Consider the following 19,317-nt stretch of genomic DNA (forward strand, 5'->3'; position numbering starts at 1 on the left):
ATCCCAACCCACACGTACTTCCAAAACCGATCCAATTCTTTTTCGAAAAATTTAATTCATTGTTACTGCTGAGCGTTTGAAGTCCTGATTTTTTTTTTTTTTAATTTAATGACTTTTTGTGGTTTTCCTTTATGTTTAATTGCATATGTAGGCTATTTTTTGGAAGATTTATTTGTTTATTTATTCATTTTAAGATGTAGCGGTTTAATGATGGTTTTCGTTTACCGATGAGTTTACGGTTATATGATTTTTTTTTTTTCACAGTACTTCTCCTTACTTTGAATATTTAAGCATTTACTTATCATTTTTACTTTTTTGCAGCAGTTTCTTATTTTTGCACCAGTTTATATTATTTGTTTTACTTATTTTCTGGCGATGGTATCCGTAAGGCTACTTTTATTTTATTTTTTTTATTTTTTTTATCGCATGATTGGAGATAACGTATTTCGATTATGTTTTGAGACGTTGTAGGTGGGGGCGCTCACCATCCATTCACTCAGTATAGTGCTGCTCTCGGATGTCTGCCCTTTCCTCTCCTCCATCCTTCTTTCCTTCCATCTTCTTTCTTTCCTTCAGTCTTTCCTCGTCTTTCTGCCTACGGGTGACTTTACACTCCCTCTTCTGTCTTTCCTTCATTCTTTCCTCTTCCTTCTGCCTGTGGGTGACTCTACACTGAGTGACAAGCCAAATGGTTTCCTGTACACCAGGAAACCATTTACTACGCTGGGTAGTAACCATATAACCAAATTTTGGCGCCTGGTGGTTTAGTGAGTAATTATTGTGTTCCAATCGGATTCAGCCGGTGAAGGTTTATATCCAAGGGAAGGTTTGGGTTTATTGCTCACGTATTGCCACTCAGGGATGAGTGAGGTTGGTCACTCTCATCTTAAACGTCAGGACCAACTGCCTAGCCGCGGGCTCCTGAGCTCCTCAAGGGGCGGCGTAGGATTGGATGATGGATGGATGGATGGATGGGTTATTTTCACGAAAATCTAGTAATCCTTTCTGGAGTTCAGGCAGTATTTATTGAAATTATTTTTGCTGATACATTTTGCACTTTTTCAGAAATATTCATCCTTGCTACCACCACGGATGCACTTCGGTCATTTCAAAATGGTAAACACGGGACGATTTGGAACGACAGAGGCGAATCCAAAATCTAAAAATGACAAAATCAGTTTTCATCAAGTCTTCAACGACGGTAAATTTCATGCTTGTAAAATAAAGTCGCGTTTTTGTAAGTTTGAGCTCCTTATCCTCGGCGGGAAGAGATGACGAAGCCCGCCAAGACGAAAGTACGCGCCCTCAATATCAACACAAAGTGGAAACGTTGGGCGGGAGTGAGGCGCAATTTAAAACTTGATTTCTTTATTTTATCTAAAATTTCGTGCTACACTAATGCCACTTTCAGAGCGTTAGAGAAAATATGAATTCAAGCTATCCCGTGCCTCTCATCCAACACTTCCCACTCGTACGGATCGTCTGTGGAGAGATTCAGCTTTCGTACCAACACGCAAGATTCTTGTACACTGACACTCGCTTTGCTCACACCGTCGGCTTTGAGAGAGAGAGAGGGGGGGGGGTCACTTCGGGAGGGAGCTCTTACCCCTTCAGTTATTTATATTCACATGCATCACACAATCTTATTCAGCTCAGGAGAGTCCCTACCTGGTGAACAAAATGACGGGTAATTATCTGGGAACACTTGGGGCATTTGGCTAAGAGGACCAATTACATACACATACTGTACATTCATACACACATAACACATACAAATATACATGCATACATCATACATACACATCCATCCATCATACACATACAAATATACATACATACATCATACATACACATCCACCTATTCATCCATATATACAGTACATACACATAAATATACATACATACATCATATATAAACATCCATCTATCCATACATACATACAGTCAATACACATACAAATATACATACATACATCATACACATCCATCCATCCATACAGTACATACACATACAAATATACATACATACATCATACATCCATCCATCCATCCATACATAGTGCATACACATACAAATATACATAAATCATACACATCCATACATACGTACATACATACACATACATACAACATACACACATGACTCAGCTATATGTCACAACGTCATATATAAGAAAAATTTTGCCATTGTATTTTCCATTCACTAAAACTTGATCAGCACTAAACCACTGCTGCCCTAGTATTTTCGATTATTTCAAACTAATTACATTTTTTTACTGCCTCCCCCCCAAAAAAAAAAAAAATAATAATAATAAATAAACTTGGGGCCTGTCTTCAACTTCCATCCGCCTGTGAGTTTACGATCGAGTGGAGCACAAAGCTGAACATCGTGTAAATGCCCCACAGTTACTGGATGGGCCAGACCATACTTAGTTTTATACTCAGTAAAACTACTGCTTAATCCACTAACTTGTAACTTTTCTTCGGTAACACTGGATGTGGGCGATCCTGTATCCACCAAGAACCGCACACGGGTTTGTCCCAACCTGAAGTCGACGTACAGACGATCAAGGCCCCAGGCCATGGCCACAAACCTTTGGCCAGACATTGCTTTAATAATTACCCGCTTGGTTGCCATAACAATATATGCTAACGAAATTAATGACCACTAATAAAACTTGAGACACTGACGCTGGGAAGAGGAAATTCTCACCTCCCACTCCGTAAGAAACTCAGACTCGAAATGACGATCCGTGACAGACTTGACTCGCCCTATTTATTTACCATACAGTAGAGAGCGTGAGTATAATTGTTTTGGTAGGGAGAGCATGTTTAATTTAACTTGTAGAAATAACAAGAGTATTACTGCAGTTGTAAACAGAACATGTTAATAAAACCAGAGATTATTTTAATTATTTTTAAAAGTGGTTTTGACAATTAAAAAAGGGTGAAACTTGTTTTGGGACAAGATCACTCTGGAGTCCTACTAATACCCGCCCGGGATCCTAAACCTAACAATTGCTTTGGGTTGGGTTAGATTAACTTAGGTTTGGGTAAGTTGGATTTGGCACAATTCATCAATCTGTCTATCTATCTACCTATCAATCTATTAATCTAACTGCACGACTAGTATCTATCTGTATTCTTGTGTCTGTCCTATCTATCTGCTTACACTACCAGCCTACCTGTCTATATTATCTATCTCCTCAATCTATTTATCTGCACTATCTCTCTGCACTATCCATCTATCTACACTATCTATCTATGTCTATTAATCTAATTCTTCTTCTTCACTGTCTATCTACACTATCTGTCTACACTATGTCTCTTAATCTAAGTATCCATCTTCACTGTCTATCTCTTCATCTATCTATATCGGTCTGTCTTTCCATTTATCTAACTGTCTATCTCTTTACATGTCTGTCTATCTGTTTTTTTTTAATGCAAGAAAAGAGGAACCCAAGGCCAGGAGCCCGCAAAACTGTTCCCTCCACTATAAAACAAAAACAAGATAACAGAGCCAAATTCAGGATACATTCATTTCGAGATGCCTGGACACAATGCGTTTGAAAGACTGGAGATCATTGGCTTTAGGAAATACTGAACGAGGGAGACAGTTCCAGAGTTGACCTGTTGCATACATGAAGGACAACGGTTAACTCTTGAGCTAGAGTTGGACAGAAAAGTAATGGGGTGAGAATTTGTTGCTAGACGGGTGCTACGCGCCGGCCGTAATGGTGGGGGGATGCATGCAGACAGTTCAGAGGAGCAGTGACCATTGAAGTAACGATAGAAAAGAGATAAAGATGCAACAGTGCGGCGAAGAGACAGAGGTTGAAGAGAGCCAGTAAGAGACGAAAAGCCTTTGACTCCTCCTTGTTAAGAATAGCTGTATGTGGGGAGCGTCCCCACACATGAGAGATGTACTCTGCACAGGGGCGAATAAAACCCGTGTATAATCAACCACTGTGCAGGAGTAGAGGTGATGGACACACACACACACACACACACACACACACACACACACACACACACACACACACACACACACACACACACACACTTTTTTTTTTTCATTTTTTTCTGCTACTATCCTCGTATATTTCCCCCTCCCCCTGCTTTCCTCTTCCCCTCCAGGCTTCTCTCTCTCTCTCTCTCTCTCTCTCTGCATGGTGATCTTTCCAACCTTTTCCTGCCGACCTAAAATAAAGCCATGAATAATAAAGGAATAATGAAATAGATAAATCAGTATAAAAAATAAATAAATAAATAAATAAATAAATAAAAATCTCTTCCATAGTTATCATATTAGTTTGACCTTTGACCTTAACCTTTTCAATCCGATTTTTTTTTATGCTAGATATTACTCAGCTTAAGAGAGGATATAATAATGGTGGTACTAGTACAGTAGTAGTAGTAGTAGTGGTGATGGTAGTGGTCATAGGGGTGGTGATAGTAGTAGTAGTAGTAGTAGAAGTAGTAGTGCTAGTAGTAATAATAGTGATGGTGATGTTAGTGGTGGTAGGGGTGGTGATAGTAGAAGTAGTAGTAGTAGTAGTAGTAGTGGTAATAGTAGTAGTAGTAGTAGTAGTAGTAGTAATAGTAGTAGTAGCAGTAGTAGTAGTAGTAGTAGTAGTAGCAGTTTAGTCCCAGGTTTGGGTGAAACATGAACCCAGTGGACTATAAGCTAAAATTACACGTCCTGCAGTCCACCATTCTCCTCTTGGGGGTTGGGGGGGGGTGATAGATAGATAGACTGAGGATTATTTGCATATCTGGGCAGCTGCACCCCCGGCCACATCAGTGCCACTACCTGAAGGCGTCCCCCTCCCACCAGGTAATTGGACTAAAGGTAGGAAGCGTTTGTCAGTCCTCTCTGATCCCCCCTTTAGGTTCCTCATCAACACCTGTTCAATTTACCTGTCCATCTTGTTTATATTTACCCGTCTCTTTTCACCTGCCTATCCTTTTTGTATTCACACCTGTCTGTCCTGTCTATATTCACACCTGTCTATCCTGTCTATGTTCACACCTGTCTATATTTACCCCTCTCTGACCGTCCCGTCATTCTTTACCTGTGGGTGAGGTGAGTGACAGGTGTGTGATTAAATAAGGTTACATCTGCCTACACCTGTCCCACGCCCCAGCCCTGCCTCATTCCTCTGCCTACCCCTGCCTGCCTCAGTGGTCTACTTATACCTGCTTGCCTACCCTGCTTTGCCGACCTCTGCCTGCCCCAGTGATGTGCCTAACCCTGTCTTCATATCCTGTCTGCCTACCCTGTCTCACCATGACTCTCCTCTTCCTCATGCTGTTCACGACGACTCTCTTGGCTCTGCCCCAAACAAACCCACAGGTACCCATTCCCACGCACCTTCAGTAGTAAGACGCCTCTCGTGTGTGTGTGTGTGTGTGTGTGTGTGTGTGTGTGTGTGTGTGTGTGTGTGTGTGTGTGTGTGTGTGTGTGTGTTTTACTGCTGTTGCTCAGTGACGATTTTACTATGGTTTGTTTTGTTGTGGAGATATTTTGAGAGTTGGGGGGAGGGCAGACAAATGACAGCGGACAAGGCGACGTGCAGGCGATATGTTTGTGGCCACACCTTACGGGATTAGGACGTCTGGCAATAGATAGATGGATAGACAGACAGATACACAGATAGACTGATAAACAGATAGATAGGTAGGTAGGTGGGTGTACAGGTAGACAGATGAGTAGCCCTTTACACCTCAACTGATGGTTAAATGTAATCTCGCCTTTCTTCCTCAAAAGCTGCAGCTCTCCCTAAACAATTCACTAGCGCTAGAAACACACACGCACACCTCTACAATCACAAGCAAAATGAAAAATCTCAGTGCATGAAAATTAATCTCGTTTTTCTCTTTCTTCTCGTCTTGCACAGTCTTCTACTTTGTCTTAACTGCCTCCTTGCTATACTGATTTTACTTTAATTTGGCCCAGATTTTCGTCCTTTTGCAGCTTATTTCGCTTACCTCAGTGGCAGAAAAAGACAATACTATTTCCATAGCACTTCTTCATGACTAGTACCATATTTTGACGTTAATCTGTTGTTACAATTAAGCATTCAAGATGGAGAGAAGACAATTTTAGGCCAAGTTAGAGTAAAAAGGGCTACAAGTTTTGGGCTACAAAGTTGAAAATATCGATGTTGGTAATTTTCGCATTATTAGGACAATTCGGGTTTGAGATAGAAAAATATCGCGTGAAAATAGCTGTGACATTATATCAAGTACTTGCTGAACAGCGCTATGCTTCCATGTTGCCGTAAATAGGAAAGGACGATATCGAAGACCGTCCATCTTTTCGCGGTGTTTACTGACGGCCAGATCGAAGCTTTGGTTTGTTCGGCAAGTACCTGGAATTGTTTCAAATTATCTTGTACCCTATCTTAGTTACGAAACGGGAAATTGTTTTACGTTCTCATCTCGACCTCCAGATCTACGAACTCTGCGCTGAGAAGGGGTGGAGCGCCACGTGTGTCAAGTTGGAGGTGGACCTTGAGAGAGAGACGCTCCGGTACAACGCTTCCAGTACCCACGGCCTCACGCAGGTGTTTGAGGACTATGGCGTGGTCAGTAGGACGAGTTTTTTGAATCTGGAAGGAAATAAAAGGATAGCAGTCCACCAGAAACTCATCTAGCGGTATCTTGTGTGTTGCGGGGACGGCTGAGTATGCCGGTGTGGGTGTGTGTCAGCTAGAATAGGAAATGATACAGGGTAGACATTGACGACTTTGACTGGAGCCGTTCCCGCAACACACGAGTGGAAGAAGAGTTTTATTTGGGCCACCCTGTATACCGCTCCATTTTCACTCGTGTGTTGCAAGTACGGCCCAGTCAGTGTTATCAGTATCTATCCTGCATTATGTACTAATTTCCTGCTTCCAGTGCCACAACCACACCCATACCAGCCGACCGAGCTGTCCCCGCAACGCAAAAGATATGGCCGCGTGAGTTTTTAGTCGAGCGCAATTTGCACTTCCTCCCTACCAGCATATTTCTGCCTTTATTTCAACTATACGTGCATACGCTAATTCCTCTTTATTTATTTATTTTATCTATCCATCCATCTATTTATCTATCTGTCTATCTATCTATCTATCTCTTCATTTATCCATCCATTTTGAGGGATGGAGGTGGTCAAATCAAAATTCCTGAACCGCTGATACCTGTGCAGAATTCGAAAAACCTTCGGCCAAGAACTTTCGAATTTATTTGATCAGCAGCGCGAATTTTCAAAGCCAGCTATAATTACAGTAATTTCTCGTTTAACTATTTATTTATTTATTTGTCAGGATCTGGTGGTGGTCAGTTCAAAATTCATCAACCGTAGCTACATTTGAAGACAGAAACGCGTACACCAAAGAGCATTCCGATTTAGTGAAATGAACTAACTCTACATACAGCTATCTCATTTATTTATCTATATATTTATTTATCTACTATTTTTACCATATTTTCAGGGTGTAGGAGTGGTTAGAGCAAAATCTCTCAATCGCTGCTTCGTCTGGAGGCTTCGATACTCCTTCGCCCAAGAGCTTTCGTATTTCGTGAATCAGCGGCGCACCAGGACAGACCTCGAGGCTTTGGGAGAGGCCCCTACCGCCACCGCCACCACAACCCACGTTCCTAACCCCGGCGAGGTGGTGGGGGGGAAGGTGGTGGAGCTGTGTGGTGATCTGCCCGTGTATAGAGTGGAGAGTGTGGATGGTGAGGTGGTGGAGAAGAGGGAAGATTAATATTTTCGTAGGGTGAGAGGGCTTCCTCACACCTCTTCCTTAGCGATTTATTTTTCAAGTTAATCATTAATATCCCCTGGTTTGCTTTTAATGTCTGTTCAATATCGACATAGATTGCATGAATATCACACAAGAAATCAGTAGCGGAGCAGAATCAGAAATATATCGGTCAGGGAGATGTGTTTGTAAGCTTTCTAACCGTACTAGCCCGCCGAGAGAGAGAGAGAGAGAGAGAGAGAGAGAGAGAGAGAGAACCTCTCTATGCTTGAAGGATTTATAGAACACAGAGCAGGAGAATAAGGTGTAATAAGCAAAATAAGTCGCTTAGAAAGAGGTGTTAAGGAGCTTCCTTAACTAAAGAGAATAAGGGTTTGCGTCAAAGAGTCCGTCACATTCCTCTCCCATGCACCCTAATTCCCTCCCATGCACCCTAATCCCCTCCCATGCACCCTAATCCCCTCCCATGCACCCTAATCCCCTCCCATGCACCCTAATCCCCTCCCATGCACCCTAATCCTCTCCCATGCATCCTAATCCTCTTCCAAGCACCCTAATCCTCTTCCAAGCACCCTAATCCTCTCCCATGCCATAATTCCACACTTCACTCTTTTCACCTTGGCCCAGATTTTCGTCCTTTTGTAGCTTATTTCACGTAGCTCAGCGGCAGAAAAAGACAGCACAACGGCTCCACATCCTTTCCTAGCACTTCTTCGTGACTAGCATCGTCTTCTAGTGTTAATCCATCGCTAAAACTTAGTATTCAAGATGGAGAGAGAGCAATTTTAGGCCAAGTTAGCGTAAAAACAGTAATAAGGCGGTGGGTAGTGTGCGATTTTTTTTTTTTTTTTTAGCAAGGGATTTGATGGGAAGGAAAATTAGTAAAGTTAGACGCTTTTTTTTTTTTCTTTATTTTTTACTCTAACCTGAACTAAAAATTCTCCCTCCACTTCGTTTTAAATGTTTTTATGGTCCATGTGATTTAACGTTAACAGGAAAGTGATGAAGAAAATTAATTAAGTTTGTGTTTTCCGTTGCTGAAACCTCTCTCTCTCTCTCTCTCTGTAGTCCCTGCGCGCTTTGCTGAGAGGTAGTAAGAATGTTGCAGCAGTCAAGATGTATGATTACATGGAATAAGACGTTTTGTATAGATCACTGGTTTTTATTTGAGTGTTAAATTTACTGCTAAGGCATAGAGGTGTACGGTGGTGAAGAGTGCCACATGGTGAGGAGTGCCACATGGTGAGGAGTGCCACATGGTGAGGAGTGCCACATGGTGAGGAGTGCCACATGGTAGGAGTGCCACATGGTAGGAGTGCCACATGGTAGGAGTGCCACATGGTGAGGAGTGCCACATGGTGAGGAGTGCCACATGGTGAGGAGTGCCATATGGTGAGGAGTGCCACATGGTGAGGAGTGCCACATGGTGAGGAGTGCCACATGGTAGGAGTGCCGCAAGGTGAGGAGTGCCACATGGTGAGGAGTGGTGCATGGTGAGGAGTGCCACATGATGAGTACTTATACCACAGAATGGGTAGGGAGAGAAGTCAGTCTGGAGATTGAGTCACGAGAGTTAACACGCAGAGTCCATGAGCTGGTGTGGCTGGGAGTGCGTCAGTGTCGTAGGTAACAGTAAAGTCAATAGCCAAATACTGTACCTCGCGAAGTCTAGGCCCTCACCAATGTCTAAATAGTAATCCCTCACCAAGTTAGTTTTGTCATCTCGTGTGTGGTGGCGCTAAATGTTGAAGGACTGGTTTAGCTGTGGCATGCACGTGTGTGTGTATGTATGTATGCCAGTGATTTTGATGGATATGAATGGCCAGTGTGCTTGTAATGATTGTGATGTATGTACATGTGTAGTAAACGCTAGATGGTACGGATGTGGAGTTTCTAATGCTGCAGGTTTGACAGATATAGGAACGAGACCAACTGGCGGGTCCTGTTGTTATCCTGAAGACCAGGGTATGGGCCTGTGACCATTTCTCTCTCTCTCTCTCTCTCACACACACACACACACACACACACACATTAACAAAAATAAAAGCCAAGCAGGACAAGTGGCGTTTGTAAGCGATAGTACATATATATATTTAGGATACAAATATTAAGAAAAGTTTTTTACATTCTTTTATTGCAGCCACAAAAAAATTACATTGACAAGAAAAAAAAAAGAAGATAAATGCCAAGCAGAATGGCGACAAGTAGTATAGGTGTTAGATCACAAATATTAGCAAGTTGTATATTTCTGAAACACACAAATATACACATAGATTTAAAGGCAACCAACTTTTTTTTTTTTTAACCTAATTTACTTTTGGTTGTGTTAGATTTTAAAGATAATGGTCCGCATTCTCCTCGGTTAAGGAAGCTCCCTAACACCTTTTCCTATGCGATTTATTTTGCTTATCACACCTTACAGTCCTGATCCGTCATACAAATGCTTCAAACATCGCCATACTCTGCATATACAACGTGCAAAAGTAGATTAATCAGCCATATCCAGATATAAATCGCTAAAGAGAAGGTATTAGGGAGAGACAAGATGCCGGGCTTATTATCCCCTCATCTTCTGAAGCCATATTCTTGTCGACTGAGGTGGCTCCCTAGCATCTTTTCCTTGGCGAATTATTTTTGGATACACGTGGTTAGTATCATTTTGCAAGTTATATGAAGAGTATCGTGATATTGGAATGATTTAAATAATACATAGGAGAACACGGTGTGATGAGCAAAATAAATCGCTTAGGAAGAGACTTTTGGGAGATTCCTCACAAGAATACGTACCTGTGAGCTGAAGGTTGTCAATGCGTAACAGAGTGAGGATATGCAATAAGCTAGAATAAAAAAAAAAAAAAAAGCAGAAAAAAGCAAAACCAAACAAGACCGCCTTTGCAGAAATGGAAGACATAAATAAACAAGCAGCCTGAAATGGACATGAAATAATGGTTTGATTTAAGTGATCGTGTTACAATGTGTTCTGTGCCTAAACAACCAAGGGAAGCTGAGAGAGAGAGAGAGAGAGAGAGAGAGAGAGAGAGAGAGAGAGAGAGAGAGAAATAGTCGTAATATATTAGTAATTAAGAGGCCTATCATATCTTAAGATGGCAACTGATATTAACTTCATAGGTGTATGTTTCATAGTGAGACTCCATAAGATGATGTTCTCTTAATTTATATATTCCAAAATGACACTAACAATGTCGATTTTTGTAACCCCTTCTCAAGGGATTAAAAACATTACGAAATGAGATTACAAATGATACAATCAAAATAAAACAGAACTGATCTCCCATTCCTTCTGCTCTGATTCGACTGAAGTCCGCGTTCTAAAAACCAGGACGGGAAAGGTGTGAGCAAGATCGGACAGTTTGCCTTTTCGGACAATCACGAAATAGGAAATTTCCTTCTGGCATATTAAAGGTCTCACCTTCTACTAACTTTTCCGGCAAATTGACAAATAATGCTTCTTTTTGGTCACGTGACACAAACGTAAGCAGCACTTTCACATTTACACACCTCCCGAACATTGGTTTTCAAATCAGTAAAAATGGCGGGTGGAGGTGGTGGCTATTCTTACAATTACTGGACATTTGTGAAGAAAATTGTCCAAGAAGACGATGTAGTTGTTGACATCAGAGATCACGGTGTATTATCAAGAGTGGTTGTCTCTCGTAGCTGTAAACAACCGTGTAATTACAGAAGAAGCACATTTGACACTATGGATGCTGGACAAGGAAGGTACGATTTCTGTATTTTGAAGGTTAGGTTTGAACGACATGTGGTTAATGTCCTGGGATGGGGTCTATGATTGTAATGTTTCTTTTTCTAGTATTGTATATTGTGATTTGATCTGCTGTCTTCACTTTTATCGCAAAACAAGATACGATTTCTGAATTTTGAAGGTTAGGTTTGAATGCAGCGAGATGGTTAATATTATCGGCGGGTCTGGGGACAACCTTGCAGTTAGATTTTTTTTTTCTTTTTTAATTCGATGTATTTCTGCCATGATTTCTTCCAGGTATAACCCTTTAAGCCGTGTTCCCCCACCTAATACCCCCAAATCTCCACCCGTCCCCCTTTATCGTCAGAGAAAGAAGACATAACATGGACACAATTGATTGGCCAGAGGTTTAGGGTGACGTTCGATCGAGTCACAGCAAAATAAACCAAGTAAACATATTGTATTTAAACTCCATGCTTGTCTGAAACGGCAAATTGACCGCGTTTTCATTTCTGGGCGCTTTCTTTCACGATATAAACTACACACAAAATGTAAAGATATGAATTATACAAAAGAAATATAAAATAAGTGAACTAAACCGAAATGAAAATAAAAATCGCCACCAATCCCTCTCAGACTCCGATTTTCACAAAGTTTTCTCTCTCATTCCAAACTCTGAGCTTGCCCACACCTTGGCCACTGAGCTGTAGTAACCATGTAGCGGTCGAAACTGTACCTGACACAAGCATCAGAATATTCTATTGTTGGATTGTCTGTGTAAGAGGAATTATGGGCGCCATTGTTAAAGTATTGTTGGTTTAATTGGTGGTTGCAGAAGTGTGTGTGTGTTTGAGAGAGAGAGAGAGAGAGTCTGTCTGTCTTTCAAATTTCTGTTTCTGCTTACATTTTCTCTGCTTCATCTCGACATCACTTGGGTCCAGTCCCTTCCTTCTTCATGGATACTCAGTCATTCCACATCTTATTCTTTTCTTACAGGATTCTTATCTCTTATTAAATCCTCTTTGCAATCTCCCAGTCAGGTTTTTTTATTCTACAATATTTAGGTTTTCATTTTAGATTATTCTATTGTTTATTTATTCATTTTTCTTTAGTTCTGTTTGTTTTGTCGGATTTTAGTTATTCTGTTTTGAGTTATTTATTCTTGAGTTACTTCTTGTTCATTTAGGTTCTTTCACCAGGGTTACTCAGTCTCAAAATCACTGGGTTCTGTTTCCTCTTGGGTTCTGTTTGGGTTGTCTCAGCTTTTCTCTCTTTCATTTTACTTTCTTTTACTTCATCTGGGTTCCATTCCACTTCTCCCTTCTTCTAGGATATTTAGGATTATTCTAAATATTCCCAAGCTCTTCTCAGTCTAAGTATTCTCAAACTCTTATTCTCTCACCATTATTTTGTCTCACTGCGTTTCAATCTGCCTCTGCCTTACCATTTCTTGACCTTATTGCAGACGATGCAGGAGGTGGTGGGGTAGCCGCCTGTAAAGAGAGAGAGGAGTGAATTATTTTTTCTTGAGAGTGGAGTTAACTATTTTTTCTTGAGAGAGAGAGAGAGAGAGAGAGAAGTGAATTATTTTTTCTTGTGAGAGAGGAGTTAACTATTTTTTCTTGAGAGAGAGGAGTTAACTATTTTTTCTTGAGAGAGAGAGAGAGAGAGAGAGAGAGAGAGAGAGAGAGAGAGAGAGAGATTTGTAGGGACAGGACAAGAATTACTTGGAAGATAAAAATGTCGACATAGACAGATAGATAGGCTAGAGAGAGAGAGAGAGAGAGAGAGAGAGAGAGAGAGAGGTATCCCTTTGATTAAGGGTAAAATAGTTTGGTGTTACCCTCAATAAAATAGCCTCGTTCATCCATATCGTACCTGCCTGCACTCTGTACTGTGGGATGCAGGCTAAATAAATTCAGTAATTAAAGGTGTTTCATATGTATCTCAGGTAAATTAAATATATAAATAACTAATAAAGAAAAAGACCCGCCTTCCCCTAGTTAAGTTACCGTATAATCAAAGGTGCTTTATAGGTGTCTGTGAAAATAAATAAATTAATAAACTAATAAATGAAATAAAATACATAAATGAAATAAATGAATAAATAAACAAATACATAACGCGCATGCATGAATAAAATAAATAAATAAATAAACATGAATAAAATAAATAAATAAGTGTAAAGACTCTGCTTGCCCTGGTTAAGTTATATTGAACTTTTTTTTAATGTTATAATGTTTCCAGACGATTTCCCTCAGCTTTCGAATTACTCGCTAGACTGGAGGGGTTAGATCGAGCCATTATTAACCCCTTCACTGCAAAAAGCCTCTCCTGACGTGAGCAAAACCGTAGTAAAAGCTTGAATAAAATAGAAAAAATCGTCCTCGTATACTCGGTTTGTTATCATCTGACGGAACCGGGTCACTAGAACACTGCGTTGTGGTTGGGTGATATTCAGTGAGCATTAGTTTTGAGGGAGGATGAGTCTCCTTGGTTACTAGTCAAATCAACTCTCCAGTCTGATTACACTTGATCAACAACAGAGCTATAAGAGTTAAGCGATCTGCATCTGGTTACAATAAATGCCTCATAGTGTACGGGTTCAAATTTAAAACCCGAAGTGAATGCCGAATTTTTACCGAATTTTTCACGGAACGCCTTTAGGTGTTGGATCTGATTTTGTTTTTTAATACAAGGAAGAAGGAACCAAAAGCCAGGAGCCCGCAAACCGTTCCATCCAAGAAGAAAAAAAAAGGAGAGAGAGAGAGCCAAATTCAAGATCCGTTCATTTCGAGATGCCTGGACACACTGTGTTTGAAAGACTGGAGATCATGGGAAGGAGGAAATACAGGCAGAGGGAGACAGTTCCAGAGTTGACCTGTTGCATAAATGAAGGACTGGGAGTAACGGTTAACTCTTGCATTAGAGAGATGGACAGAAAAGAGATGGGAGTTTGTTGCTAGACGGGTGCTACGTGCCCGTCGTAGAGGTGGAGGGATGCAAGCAGAGAAGTTCAGAGGAGCAGTGACCATTGATGTAGAGATAGAAAAGAGACCGAGATGAAACAGTGCAGCAAAGAGACAGAGGTTGAAGGGAGCCAGTAAGAGGAGGAGAGTTAATGAGACGAAAAGCCTTTGACTCCACCTTATTGAGAAGGGCTGTATGTGGGGAGCCTCCCCACACATGAGAGTTGTACTCTAAACAGGGGCAAATGAAACCCGTATATAAAGTCAACAGTTGTGCAGGGGTAAAGAAGGTACGGAGTTGGCTTAGCACACCTAATCTCTTGGAAGCAGATTTTGCAAGAGATGTAATGATCTTTCCAAGATAAGTCCAGAGTGAATGAAAGCCCAAGAATGATCAAGGATGATGTAGAATTTAGCTGGATATTAAACATTAGTGGGTACTCCTGTGGAAGATTTTGTCGAGTTGATAGGTGTAGGAACCGAGTCTTTGATGCATTAAAAAACAAGATTATTTTTACCCCAGTCACATATATGAGCCAAGTCAGACATTAGGTGTGCCATAGCCTCATCCCTTGTTTGCTGAAGTAATTGCTGAGATGGACGTTGCGGGAACCGAATGGAAAGGTGAAGGGTGGAATCATCAGCGTACTAGTGGTTTGGGTTAGATGTACAGCTTAGAAGGTCGTTGATGAATAAAAGGAAAAGAGTTGGTGATAGGACAGAGCCCTGAGGAACACAACTGTTGATAGATCTAGAAGAACGATGGCCGTCTACAAATGCGGCTATAGAACGACCAGAAAGGAAGTTATACAGTAGAATAAGGCACAGATAGAAGGATAGAAACCGTAAGAGGGCAGTTTCGGAATTAAATATTTATGCCAGACTCGATCGAAAGCCTTTGAGATGTCAAGTGCAATGGCAAAGCTTTCACCAAAGTCCCGAAAGGAGGATGACCAGGAGTCTGAAAGGTACGGTAGATGAGAAGATCGCCAGTGGAGCGTCCCTGACGGAACCCATACTGACGATCAGAAAGAAGGTTGTGATAGGAAAGATGCTTTAAAATTTTTGTGTTCAGAATTGACTCGAAAACTTTTGAGACACAGGATGTTAAAGCAATTGGACGATAGTTAGAGGGTTGGGAATAGTCACCCTTCTTTGGGACTGGCTGAATGAGAGCAAACTTCCAGCAAGGAGGAAAGGTACAAGTTGATAGACAAAGGCGAAAGTTTTTACCTAGGCAGGATGTAGGCACAGAAGCACAGTTCTTGAGGACAACAGGAGGGACTCCATCAGGCCCATATGCCTTGTTAGTATTGAGGCCAGTGATGGCAGAAAATACATCAGCTGAAGAAATTTTAATGTCACCCATGAGGAAGTCAGAGGGGGGAAGTGATGGAGGAACAGCATCCCGCATCCCGCGATACATTTTATGTTTGATCTGCATTAGCGTACATACCTCCAGTTCCTGTAGACAGCTTGGTGGTGAGGCCTCCAGGGCCGTGGACGCCTGCTGTGGCCCCACCAGGGGACCCACTGAAGGAGGCAAAGGAGGAGGACGATGTGGAATGAGTTGGACTGGTCTGCCTTTGGGAGACGAACACGGAACCGGGACGCCTCTGCTTCACCACTGTCACTTTTGAACCATCTGGACCAATGAAGCTACTTGAGCCACCTGAGCCACCGAGGCCACCTGAGCCACCAAAGCCACCTGAGCCACCAAGACCACCTGAGCCATGGGAGCCACCCAAGCCAAAGCCACTTGAGGAGCCATGGCTGCTGGAGCTGCTGGAACTAAAGCTGCTGGAAGAGGAGTGGCCGCCACCGGAACTGAATCCACTGGAGGAACCGTGACCCTTTGAGCCACCGAACCCTCCTGCAGAACCACGACCAGATGACCCAGCTGAACCAAACCCTCCAGCAGAACCATGGCCTGAGGACCCACTGGAACTGAGGCCGCCAGATGACCCATGACCTCCCGCACCACCAGATCCAAAGCCACCAGCGGAACCATGACCTCCCACGCCACTGGAACCAAAGCCACCAGCGGAACCATGACTTCCTGCACCACTGGAACCATAACCTCCAGCAGAACCATGACTTCCTGCACCACCAGATCCAAAGCCACCAGCGGAACCATGACCTCCCGCACCACCGGAACCAAAACCGCCAGCAGAACCATGACCTCCTGCACCAGCAGAACCATGACCTCCCACACCACCAGAACCAAAGCCACCAGCAGAACCATGACCTCCCACGCCACTGGAACCAAGGCCACTGGAAGAACCGTGACTTCCTGCACCAGCAGATCCAAAGCCGCCAGCAGAACCATGACTTCCTGCACCAGCAGAACCATGACTTCCCGCACCACCAGAACCAAATCCACCAGCAGAACCATGACCTCCCACACCACCGGAACCAAAGCCACCACCGGAACCATGACTTCCCGCACCAGCGGAACCATGACCTCCGGCACCAGCAGAACCATGACCTCCCACACCACCGGAACCAAAGCTACCAGAGGAACCAAGACCTCCCGCACCAGCAGAACCATGACCTCCCACACCACCGGAACCAAAGCCACCAGCGGAACCATGACCTCCCGCACCAGCAGAACCATGACCTCCCACACCACCGGAACCAAAGCCACCAGAGGAACCATGACTGGATGACCCACCTGACCCAAAGCCTCCGGATGACCCATGACCGCCTCCGAAGCCTCCTAAACCAGATGATCCGCGGCCGCCTGATCCGCCAAGGCCTCCAGAACCGCCGCTACTGTAAACACAAAGAGAAAAGGACATATAGTCTCAGTGTACCGTAAAGGTTTTGGTGAGGTTGAATTAGAATTTATCCCTAACCATCTTGGGTCATATTCTGCTAAGCTGAGGAGGATTTTATATAATTTTACTAGCAGAAAATGTCCTAGAAAAGCGTATTTTGTAATAGATATTTTTTTCGGGTCGAATCTGCCCTAGGAATTGTGTTTGTTGTAGAGACAACAGTTTTGGGTCAACTTAAACATTCTAAAGCACAGCTTCATTACGTGGGTGTAATGTCTTCAGTGTACTAGAAATCCCTCTGACCTGACTAAGATATGGCTTTATGTGAGTACCAAGAACCAGTCTTACCCGAAGTGTGATGCTAGAGCTGCTGCAGCTGCCTTTGCCGCTGCCCCTGCAGTCGCTGAGCCCTTAGATCCTGCATGTGATCCTGCTCCTGCATGTGCTGATGCCCCAGCCCCTGCGTGTGCTGATGCGCCTGCCCCAGCATGTGCTGACGCTGATGCTCCTGCATGTGCTGATGCCCCGCCACCGCCTCCAAAATGTGAGCCGGGACCTCCAATACCGCTGCCGCCGCCACCGCTGCCGCCACAACAGCCACCAGTCCCATAGGCGCAGCAGAGGCCCACCAAGGCCAGGAGGATCACCACTTTCACTGTGCAGACACCATAAGCGGTATGATTAGCGTCAGTTAGCAGACGATTGGCGTTTAACGAAATACACATCTGCCACCAACACTATAGACAGAGACACTGATGTCGTGCAGCCTTTAGTCCTTGCCAGCTAGAGCTGTTTACCCGAACTCTTTGACTGAGGATGGTTGTATTAATGCCCATAAAGCTGCGAACCTTATTACAGGAGTTTCCCATGAGAGGTTAAGTTTGCAGTATATATATATATCGTTCGGACCTCCTTTCCCACCCTACAGTAGGGCAGGGTGAGGAGTAGCAACGTCCAGACAACCTAAGTTTGCCCAATTCAGTATAATATATGTACCGATATATATATATATATATATATATATATATATATATATATATATATATATATATATATATATATATATATATATATATGTATATTTCAGTCAAGTTCCTGAGAAGCAAAGCAACACCACCATTATCCTGAATCAGGGGTTGAGTTAACTGGACGAAGTGTGTAGGGAGGAGCTCAAGACACCGGCCTGTCACCGTTGTCAGCTGTTCCTCCATACATGGCAGGGGAAGGCAAGGTGTTAAAGGCAGTGAGGCTGGTGAGTAAAACCGCCTTAAAAAATACTGAGTAAAACGAGAGAGGTTAGACTCTCATGTCGCGTGTGTGTGTGTGTGTGTGTGTGTGTGTGTGTGTGGTGTTGGTGCATCGTTCCTGTAGCCTACTGCCTCACGAATACCACCAGCTCTTAAATACTTCACTGGGACTGACCAGGAGCCAGGCAGAGAGCTACTAAGTAAGGAGAGGAAGGGAGGGAAGGAGAAGGAGGATAGGGAGAGAAAGATGTAGGATAGGCATGGAGAGAAAGTTGGAGGATAGGGAGAGAGAGAGAGAGACAAAGAGAGTGCGAGATGGAGGATAGGGATAGAGAGAAAGATGGAGGACAGGGAGAGAAAGAGAAAGATGGAGGACTGGGAGAGAGAGAAACTGGGAGGGAGGGGAGTCAAAAAGGTATTGAAGACAAGGCTGAAAAAAAACAAAAAAAATCAGAATCAAACACTACCTACATTGCCGAGGGAATTTATAATGGCCTCCAGAAAGCCATAATACAGTGACATACTCTCGTGCAAATTACCATGATAATTAACGAACATACAGGGACACAGGATCGTAAAAATTTGTATCATTTAACCCTTGATGCATACCAAAATCAATCAATAAATAAAAAAGGCATAAATAAAACAAAAAATAAAAAATGAAAAGAGTGTCTGGTGATACTTGCCCAAGAAGAAATTGTGAAGAGTGAAATGGTGAGGAAATAATGGAATGGCGCGAAATTGAAATGTGTTTAGAAGAAAGAGGAAGAAAAGTGAAAGAAAATGGGCAGACACAGGAGGGCCCACAGTCTCTACACTGTGGGAGGGCCCGTTACCTCGTCG

This window comes from Coenobita brevimanus, chromosome 57, assembly GCF_032717465.1.
Source record: "Coenobita brevimanus isolate Jiangsu-jjx chromosome 57, ASM3271746v2, whole genome shotgun sequence".
Taxonomy (NCBI): domain Eukaryota; kingdom Metazoa; phylum Arthropoda; class Malacostraca; order Decapoda; family Coenobitidae; genus Coenobita; species Coenobita brevimanus.